Source organism: Dioscorea cayenensis, chromosome 17 (assembly GCF_009730915.1).
Source record: "Dioscorea cayenensis subsp. rotundata cultivar TDr96_F1 chromosome 17, TDr96_F1_v2_PseudoChromosome.rev07_lg8_w22 25.fasta, whole genome shotgun sequence".
In the NCBI taxonomy this organism is placed as follows: domain Eukaryota; kingdom Viridiplantae; phylum Streptophyta; class Magnoliopsida; order Dioscoreales; family Dioscoreaceae; genus Dioscorea; species Dioscorea cayenensis.
In genome coordinates, this window is record NC_052487.1 from 10848347 (window position 1) to 10858626 (window position 10280).

General features: G+C 36.7%; 1 non-coding gene across 1 annotated transcript; it reads left to right on the forward strand.

The window, feature by feature from the left end:
• The first annotated feature begins 9078 nt into the window (after positions 1-9078).
• Positions 9079-9185, forward strand: LOC120281572. The gene has a single exon (XR_005542709.1). It is a non-coding gene; the product is annotated as a small nucleolar RNA R71 (small nucleolar RNA).
• The last annotated feature ends 1095 nt before the right edge of the window (positions 9186-10280 follow it).

The following is a 10280-nucleotide window of genomic DNA, read 5'->3' on the forward strand; positions in this document are numbered from 1 at the left end:
AATTTAAAGGCAGAACATCATTTTTCTAAAAAGATTATATTATGATTTTTGCCAATTGATTTAAGAATGCCTCCCGAGTAATAATGTTATGGTTGATAGATTCTATGAAACGAAGAAGTTAGTTAAAGGATTGGGGTTACAAGTTGAACATATTGATTGTTGTAAAAGAGCCTCCATTTTGTATTGGGATGAAGATAGTGAAATGATAAGTTATAAATTATGTGGCCATGATAGGTACAAGAGAAATAGAACTGATTCTGGTAGCTAAAAAATAATGATACCTTATAAGAAAATGTTCTACTTCCCTTTGACCCCTCATCTTCAACAGTTAGATGCATCTAATGCTACTACTAAGCACATGAGATGGAATTTTAAGCATGAAATGTAAATTGGATGGTGTAATGCGGCATTCCTTGGATTCTCCTGCATGGAAACACTTTGATAGTATGCACCAATCATTTGCATCAGAATGTAGGAATGTCAGATTGGATATATGCACAGATGGGTTCCAACCATTAGGATAATCTAGTCAACAATACTCATCATGGACAGTGATAGTCACACCATACAATTTGGCACCTTGGATGTGCATGAAAGATGATTACATGCTCCTCTCTATAATTGTTCAGGGTCTATCAAATCTAAAAGATAGATTGATGTGTTTCTACAATGTTTGATAGCTAAGCTAAAAGATTTGTGGGAGATTGGAGTGGAAACTTATGATGCCATGAGCAAATAGAATTTTAGGATGGGAGTTGCATTGATGTGGACAATTAGTTATTTCCCAACTTACTCGATGTTGTCTGGCTGGAGTACAATAGGAAAACTAGCATGCCCATACTGAATGAAAGATTTAGATGCTTTCACTCTGACAAAAGGTGGAAAGTTATCATGGTTTGATAATCATCATAAGTTTTTACTACCAAATCATCCTTACAGAAGGAATAAGAAGTGGTTCCTGAAGGGAAAGTTAATAAAGAAATCTGCACCTCAAGTGAAATCTGGACTTGAAATACTTGATGAAATTGAGAGCTTCGAGCTTCAGAAGGTCACAGAAATAGATGGAAAGGAAATAAAGTCTGATATTAAAAAGCATTATAACAAATGTCGGTGGAAGAAAAAAAAAGTATATTTTGGAATTTTCCTTATTATAAGGTAAACCTCATTAGGCATAACTTGGATGTAATGCACATTGAAAAGAACTGCTTTGATAATATTTTTAACACTGTGATGAATGTGTCTGGCAAATCAAAAGAAAATGCAAAATCTAGAGACGATTTGAAGGAATTTTGTAATAGGCCTGAGTTACATATGGATGAAAGAACAAAGAGGTTTCCGAAGGCATGCTACATTCTAGATATAAAACAAAAAGAAGAATTATACAATTGGTTGAGAAAGCTTAAATTTGTAGATGGGTATTGTCTCAAATATGGGTAGATGTGTGGACCAACACAAACTGAAATTGTTTGGCGTGAAAAGCCATGATTTCAATGTTTTCATGCAATAATTGATACCCATTGCATTTTGAGAGCTACTTCCGCCAATTGTATGGGAAGCATTGACAGAATTGAGCATTTTTTTTAAAGATCTCAGTGCTAGATTCATTAAAGATGAGGATATGCTGAGATTGGAATGGGAAATCCCAATTATTTTGTGTAAGCTTAAGAGAATATTTCCTCCAAGCTTCTTTGATTGCATGGAACATCTCCAAGTTCACTTAGCATATGAAGTACGAATTGTTGGACCAATACAAATAGATGGATGTATCCCTTTGAAAGGTATAAATATGATTTTTTTTGGGAATTCCTATTAAGTTAAAAAGTATTTAGTTGTAGTCATATATAATTTTAAGCATGATAAAATACAAGTATTTGCGTAGATTGAAGAATAACGTGAACAATAAAGCTCATGTTGAAGGATCAATTTGTAATGCATACCTCATCAAAGAAATATCATCATTTTGTGCACATTACTTCAAGTCACATATTCACACAAGACATCGAAAAGTAGGAAGGAATGATGACAATATTAATTTTGATATGCTAGCATATCCTGGAATGCTTTCAATTTTTAAACCATTTGGGCCCAGAAAAAAACTTGATGTATAGATGAAAAAGAATATCATGCTGCTCAGGTATATGTTTTATTAAACTGTAATGAAGTTCAACCATACATCAAGTAAGTGATAATAATATATTGTACTGCTTTATTGTTAATTGATCCTAATAATTCACATATATGGTCTAGTTTATTTTCTTCAATTTAGACTATATGAAAAATGGGTAAAGGAAAATCAACCTAATATTTAAGATCATAAAATTGACCATCTGTTGGAAATAGAATTTGCTTTGTGATTTGATAATTATGTGAGTGCCCCAACCTAATCATATCGAAGCATACCAAGTTTTTATTGTCTATTAATAACTTGCTAAGTTAATTTTTTTTATGATACACAAGCACACCATCCTAGTTCAGGGATCATGAATGAATGGTTAAAATGCCTTGCCACCGAACCAATGCATAAGGATAAAACATACAATGGTTATTATGTAAATGGCTACAAATTCCATATAGAAAACTGTGGATCTTTTAAGAGCACAATGAATAGTGGAGTGTGCATTAAGGGATCCAATTTATGTCCTGTTTTGGGAAGTTGGTTGGGGTGGTGAAATTGGAGTATGAAGGATAGCCAATGAAAGAGGTTGTATTGTTTAAATGCACCTGGTTTGATCTGAGACTACAAATTGGTACCAGGATTCACCAACAATATAAGCTTATTGATGTTTATAAGAATTAAGCAATTAACAAATACGAACCATTTATTCTTGCAACTCAAGCTACACAAGCTTTTTACTCACCACATCCTTCATTAAGAAGATCTTGTACTGATTTGTTGGCGGTTTATGCAATCAAGGCTGGATCTATTGTGGAGGTAGCTAGATGTCATGCATCATCAATTCATAATGATTTTCAAGAAGATTAACTACAAGTACATGAAATTGAAAATCATGAGGAAGAAGTATCTCTAAATTCTTCCGACGGTGCATTCATTGAAATTGATGGTATGGATATTAAAGAAGAAGTAAACCAAGTAGGAGAAGTGAGTGAAGAAGATGATGAAGATGAAGAAAGACGAAGTAGAAGCTTTTCATGATGAAGAGGAATAGTAACATATAATGTGATGTGTATACTAGTTTTTCCATTTCACATTGCAAGGACTATAAGTAGGATGTATTTGTTTAAGTTTTTTTCTTTAGTTTTCATTGCTGTAAATGCTTGACGGTTATATATTTTTGAATTTGTATTGTTAGTGTAGAGTTCATATTTTTATTTATAGATATGGCTACATCTTAGCCTAAGTCCACAGGGGCATCTACGTCATCTTCAGCTACTATTGTACAATGCGACATTGATCCCTCTACTACTCCTGTTTCTATCTTTATGCCATCTACTATTGCTATTACTAGAGCTTATGTGCCTCCTCCTACAAGTACTACTCCAGTTACTATTCCACATACTACAGTAGCATCCCCTTCAACTATTTTTGCTCCTATTGAGGGTGCATCTCTAGGTGATGGTCGCTCTTCATGCCAGGTTTATATTTATGTGTTGTCTGACAGGTAAAAGAATTTATGTCAAGAAAGCAAAAAATAAAATATAAAAAATTTACACGCACATTTTTGTAATTTAAAATTATACAAATCTTCATTAACATTCATTGTATTATGTTTTTAGTTTTGTCCTTCACGATCATATTATTTCTAAATTTGTTACTAAGAAAATAAATAATAGGCTTTACAAAGAAGGATACACATGGTCAAAAATTGATAAGGACAGACAAGATTTTTATTAAAGAGAGTTTAAGGTACAATTATGTTTTAATTTGTGCAATAAAATTTTAGTAATTGTAATATTATTTTTGTTGCATTAATTTATTTGTAGTTTTTATTGGTTATTTTATGAATGAACTAATTTATACTTTTTATTATTTTGATTTTTTCAAAAATATTATTATTTCCACATAGAAGAAGAGGATGCTATTAAAGCAGTTTGTGAAAAAGTCTGTCGAGGCCATTATAGTCAGAATTTATGTAGGTGGCACAAGTTTTACGAGAAGACCGGTAAAAAGCCTGTTTAGATTGAAGATGAAATTTTGAACAAATAGTTGGAACATTGGAACAAAGAAGAATTCAATCATAAGTCCAAGCAAGCCTCTATTAATCGGTGTTCTGAGACAGGAGACAACAGGGATGGAATTAGTAGGCATCTAGGAAGTCGAACTCATTTGTTAAGCATATTATAGACTTGCTAAATATTTCAAAATTTATTTTAGTTCTTTTCCTTTCAGTATTCAAAAAAATTTCATGGTTTTATTACAAATTTTTTACGTTGTCCTTCTTAACTAAACTTGTTGTAAAGTTTTTATGATTTTGTTTTATTAGAGTACAACGCTTCAAAGGACACCTACTACGTTTGATATATTTTGCAAGACTCATGTGAATAAAGAAGGAAAAAGTGTTGATTCACGAGCACAGGTGCTTCATGTAATTTTCAAAATTTATCTTATATTATTTTATTGATTTGTAGATTATTTCATACATGTTGTAATTAACGTTAATATAATTAATTACATGAACAAATGGTTCACAACCTTCAACACTTGATATGGATGCTATGTACTTGGAGGCTTCTGTTGGAAAAAATAAGAAGAGAGTTTAAGGTCTTAGTTCTTCACGAGCTGCTTTGTGGGTGTCTAAATTATGCAAATATGTAAGCATGCAAGTATGCACTTAATATTGTAATGTGTCCATTATACCACAACTATACGGATCATCAAGTAATACCTCATGGATGAACATGAGGGTCGTATTTCCCCAGGAACGGTGAGAGGCCCCTATTACTTCCTTTTCATTTAATCAATAGCCTAATCATTTACGCTCTTTCTTTAGTTTATTTGTACAACACTATTAAACAATACAATTGGAGACGATGTTAAGCACACTTAGAAGGAGTTGGGAGTATGTTCTATTAGTATCTTGATTATTAATTATGATAGGCATTAAGTGTTAATCATGTTCAGGTTCAAACCGGGGGAATTCAAAGGCCTACTAGCCCCAATAAGCCATGGCGACTAGGAACTTATGATACAATCTCTTCCACCCCATCCTTCTATGTTTGTCTTAAGTGTGAGAATCTTATGAAAAGACACCAATCAGACCCTAAGCCTAAGTGATAATCAATCCCTAATCCGGAAAACTAGCAATGCCTAACCTCTTAGAACATGCATAGATCTATTATGGCATAGGCGTCTGATAAGTGCTTGTGTATAAGTATTATTATGTATACTTTTCTTACATTGAGTATCACTTCTATTAGATTTTGTATCTCATTCGTGTGTATTTGTGTTCTTTTGTGCATTTAGGGTTGTGGAGATAAGTTTGGAAGAAAAGAAGCAATAATAGATCATAGACGCAATTGTTAAGGAAACTCTTGGACCGAACAAGGATCAAGGCACAAGTTTTGCTCATAGATATGTGGGTGTGTGCCAATCTCCAAAATGTCCAAGTGAATACACAAAGTGGAGGAGCACAAAAGCAGTCACACTCATTTGTTCCAACTTGTGTAACATTGTCAAGAGCTTCGTCAATGTGTTTGAAAGCAAGATGCGACATGATCTTTATTGTTAAGAGCTTCATCAACAACATTGATGAAACTCTTAACAATGTTGCATAAGTCGGAACATATGAGTGTGGCTACCTTTGTGCCCCTCCACCTTGCGTATTCACTTGAACATTTTGGAGGTTGGCACACACCCACATGTCTATGAGCACAACTTATACCTTGATCCTTGTTCTGTCCAAGAGTTTCCTCAACAATTGCGTCCATGATCTATTTTTGCATCTTTTCTTCCAAGCTTGTCTCTAAAACCCTCAATGCATAAAGGAATACAAATACACACGTCAAATCTAATAAAAGTGATGCTCAATGTAAGAAAATTATACTTCATAATAGTTATACACAAGCACTTATCAATAATTCATATTAATCAATCAAGATTCATAAATTATAACTGAGGAAGCTAGAAATACAATTCCCCTCGAATTACGTTCTTATGGATCATAACAAGCAAAGCATCAAAGCACAAGAGAACCACAAGACTAAATAAAGAATAAATAAGTTTTTAATGTATTCCTAGACCAACTTCCTCAAAAGTTCTCAGTAGGTTAGGGATTAGAGGATCCCAAGATTGTCTGGATGACATGTGTCACTCATGGCCATCTAATAATGATCTTTAAAGATGCTTGTCACTGGAGATCTTCTCTGATGATGCTTGTTGGCGTACTCTTGAGAAATCCACTAGAATCAATTGGAATATGGAAGAAACTTTGTCTCCCGCCGCTCTGATCTGTAGAAAGCTAGCTACCCTAGGTTATTCGGTGAAAGAGTCTCTCTGAATTTAGAAAATATTGGGGTATTTATAGTAATCGGCTCCGCCACAGCCTCACCATGGGCGTTGTGATGCCCATTGTGAGTAAGTTGTTTCTTAAGCACCAAGTTGCATCCTGGCATGATCTTTGGGGGTTATGTGTCCTGGGAAATTACTAACATGCGTGTGGAAATTCACACAGGGGTTCACAGGGGCAGCCACACGCCATTGTGTTTTCTCGGGATGGAGACCTTTCACTCTGCATAGATCCACACTTCCCTGTGGAAATTCCACACAGGTGTGTGGCCGTCACAAGGTCGCTCACAGGGGCATTCACTCATCCCTGTGTCTTCTCTAGATGGAGAAGTTGAGTTCCGAACTAAGACACACACCCTTTTAGAAATTCTACACGGCCACATGTTTTCTTTGGATTATTCAAAAAACCTACAGACTTTGAAGAAAAATTCTGCAACACCAAAACACTCAACGGAGTCTGCGAATACAATGACAAACTGACAAGAGATCTATGAAAACATGTTCAAATAACCTAAAACTGTGCCAATCACATTAATGCACAATAAAACACCAACAATCCACAAGAATAATACAGCAATAGCATATTAAGATCAATACACCAACACTAAAGCTCTTATTCATTCAAGAACTAAACTAAGACCTAGAAAAGTAGTATAGACTTGGGTTGCCTTCCAAGAAGCGCTTGTCTAATGTCACTAAGCTTGATGTACCTGTACTTACCTCATGGGGGCTCATGAATAAACGTTACCCTCTTACCTACAACTTGAAAGCATGATGAATAAAATTTTTGCATGGTATAGAGGGAGTGATCGAGTTTGTTACTACACAAGGGTTCATCACTCTTACTTCATGAATGCTCATCCCTACTAGCATTTGGGCGCTTCTTGTGATGTATCCTTGTTCTCTTGAGCTTTTAGATCATCCTCTTCATGACTCCCAGAGTAGGTTGCAACTTATCCTCTAGACCAAGTGATAAAAATTTCTTTATTCTCCATTTCTTGATCCAGCCACCCCTCCAATGGGTCCGAACACAACATTTCCTGAACATAATCATCAATTAACTAATCAGTGGTATCAAGGAAATACAAAGTATCATCAAAATCAAGAGAATGTCGAATGCCTTTGGCAAGGCGATATGTTAGCTTGTCATATCCAACTTGGAGTGTCAATTCCTCACTATCCATATCAATCAAAGCTTTCGAAGTGCATAAGAATGTCCTCCCAAGTATCAATGGAACCTCGACATCCTCATCAACATCTAACATTACAAAGTCTGCTAGAAAGATGTACTTATCAACTTTCACAAGTACATCCTCAATGATACCCCTTGGATGTCTAACTGATCGATCAGCCATTTGAAGTGTCATCCGAGTGGTCTAGGTTCTCCCAAAACTAACTTTTGAAAGAATGTATAAGGCATGACATTGATCCTAGCCCCTAAGTCTGCAATGCCTTCTCTTCACCCAAATTGCCAATGTTAAAAGGAATGATGAAGCTACCGGGGTCTTTCTTCTTGTTCGGCATATTCTTTTACAACACCGTCGAACATGAAGCATCTAATATCACAGATGCACTCTACTCCATCTTCCTCTTATTGGTCAAGAGGTCTTTTAGGAACTTTGCATAGCGAGGCATTTAAGTGATGTGCAACTACTTGAATATACCCAAAAACTTCTTGTATTACTCATCATTTTTGTCATTTTCAGCCTTGAAGAGTAAGGAACTCTTGGCTTATATGGTTGGGGTGCCACCTCCTCCTCTTTTGCTATCTCCTCAACTACCACTTCTTTGGGTGACTCAATCATCATCTTTTCAGTAGGAAGCTTACTCTAAATTTCATGACCACTGCTCAAAGTGATCTCCTTCACATGTTCTCTTGGATTGGTCTCTGTGTTGGTAGGCAAACTCCCTTGAGGTCTTTCTGAAAGTGACTTCATTATTTGACCGACTTGCTCCTCCAAGTTATGCAAGGATGTAGTGTGATTGCAAAGTGTTGCTTTAACCGACTGAAATCTCGTGTCCGAAGATTGAATGAACTTGGTTAAAGCCTTCTCTAAATCTGTCATCCGGTTTTCCAACCCTAAAACACTATTCTCCATGTTCGAGGCTTGTTATTGTTGGAAACCCGGTGGTGCTGTAGTCTTTTATTGCCCTTGATTACTCTAAGGAAGGTTTGAGTGAATCCAACATCCTGGATCGTAGGTATTGTTATACGAAATTCCTTGACCTCTTATTGCATTGCCTATAAAATCCACCTGTTTCACTGAAGTTGTACCACTAATAGTAATCGGGCAATCAAATAAATCATGTCCTCTCCCACACCAAGTGAACTCATCACTGCTGCCAATCTAGGAGAAGTTAGGGTGTCTAACTTCTTGCTCAAAGACTCAACCTAGGCTACCAATGATATCACTGCATCGATCTCATGAAGTCCAGCTATCTTCTTCTTGTCTCGTATATTCCACTGATAATTTTTCATAGCCATCTATTCAATGAGTTGTTGGGCTTCGTTTGGGGTTTTACTACCTAAGGTACCTCCTGTTGCAGCATTAAGTAATTGCTTCGTGCTTGGATTCAAACCATTATAGAAAGTGTGGATAATTACCCACTCAGGGAACCTATGTTGAGGACATTTCCACAGGAGATCCTTGAACCTCTCCCATATCTCAAAAAGAGACTCCAATTCCGATGGCACAAAAAAGGATATTTCATTCCTGAGCTTCGTAGATTTTCCAGGAGGGAAGTATCGAGCTAGGAAAGCATTCACCATTTCCTCCCAAGTAGTGATCGATGCTCGGGGCAATGAATGCAACCATTATTTTGCTCTTCCCTTTAAGGAAAATGGGAAGACTCTCAATTTGTTGGCATCATCCGTGACTCCATTAATCTTGAGCATGTCACACACTTCTAAGAAATTCTCAATGTGGTTGTTCGGATTCTCATTGACCAAACCATTAAACTGTGCAGATTGCTGTAACATCTAGATGAAGCCTGGCTTGAGCTCAAAGTTCTGAGCTATAATTGATAGCCACACAATGCTAGACTGCGTGCCAAGAAGTGCGGGTCTTGCATAGTCTGAGAGTGTCCTTTGTTGCTCATGTTGTTCAGCCATATTATCAGATCCTTCAACTTCTATTTAAGCTTAATTTATCTATTCTTGTACAGGTTCCTTTCCCGATTTATGAGTTCTTCTTCCAATTTTCGGACCATCTTCAACCAATGATGAAAGGTTGCCTCGAGTTATAACCTCGAGCTACAACCAAAGAAAGAAAAACAAATCAAAACTATGGAAGAATAAGAAAGTGTGAAATAGAACAAGTGATAGAGTTGATGGAGTTAGTGCGGCAGTAATAGGAGGAGGAGCAGCAGTAGCAGCAGGAGGAGCTGGAGCTGGGATTGGGGGAACTCTAGTGGCAGTGGTCCCTGGAAGAGACTTCTCATCATCCAAAGACTCAGTGTCAGTCTCATGGATCACCTTGTAGTTCACCATGTGGGGTGTGTCTCATCGCTACACCCCCTACACGATGCATGCCTGCATAGCGATCTATCAAACCAAGCTCTCATGTATGCCTCGTAATGTACAGACCAAGGAATATGATCAACGGCCGAGGGTCTTGAGACTGATGTCTCAACTGCAGGCTATTGCATGGCCGATGTGAATTGGCTCCCGAGATACCATGCTCTAGAGAAAATATAAGTACCGGAGGTTTATGGCCCCCATGGTGTCTCCTCACTGGGGTAACGCCTGTGAAAGGATGGTGTAGAGTAGCAGAATGCCCGGTGTCCTAAAGCAGACGCCTTTGAGGTCCCCCAGACG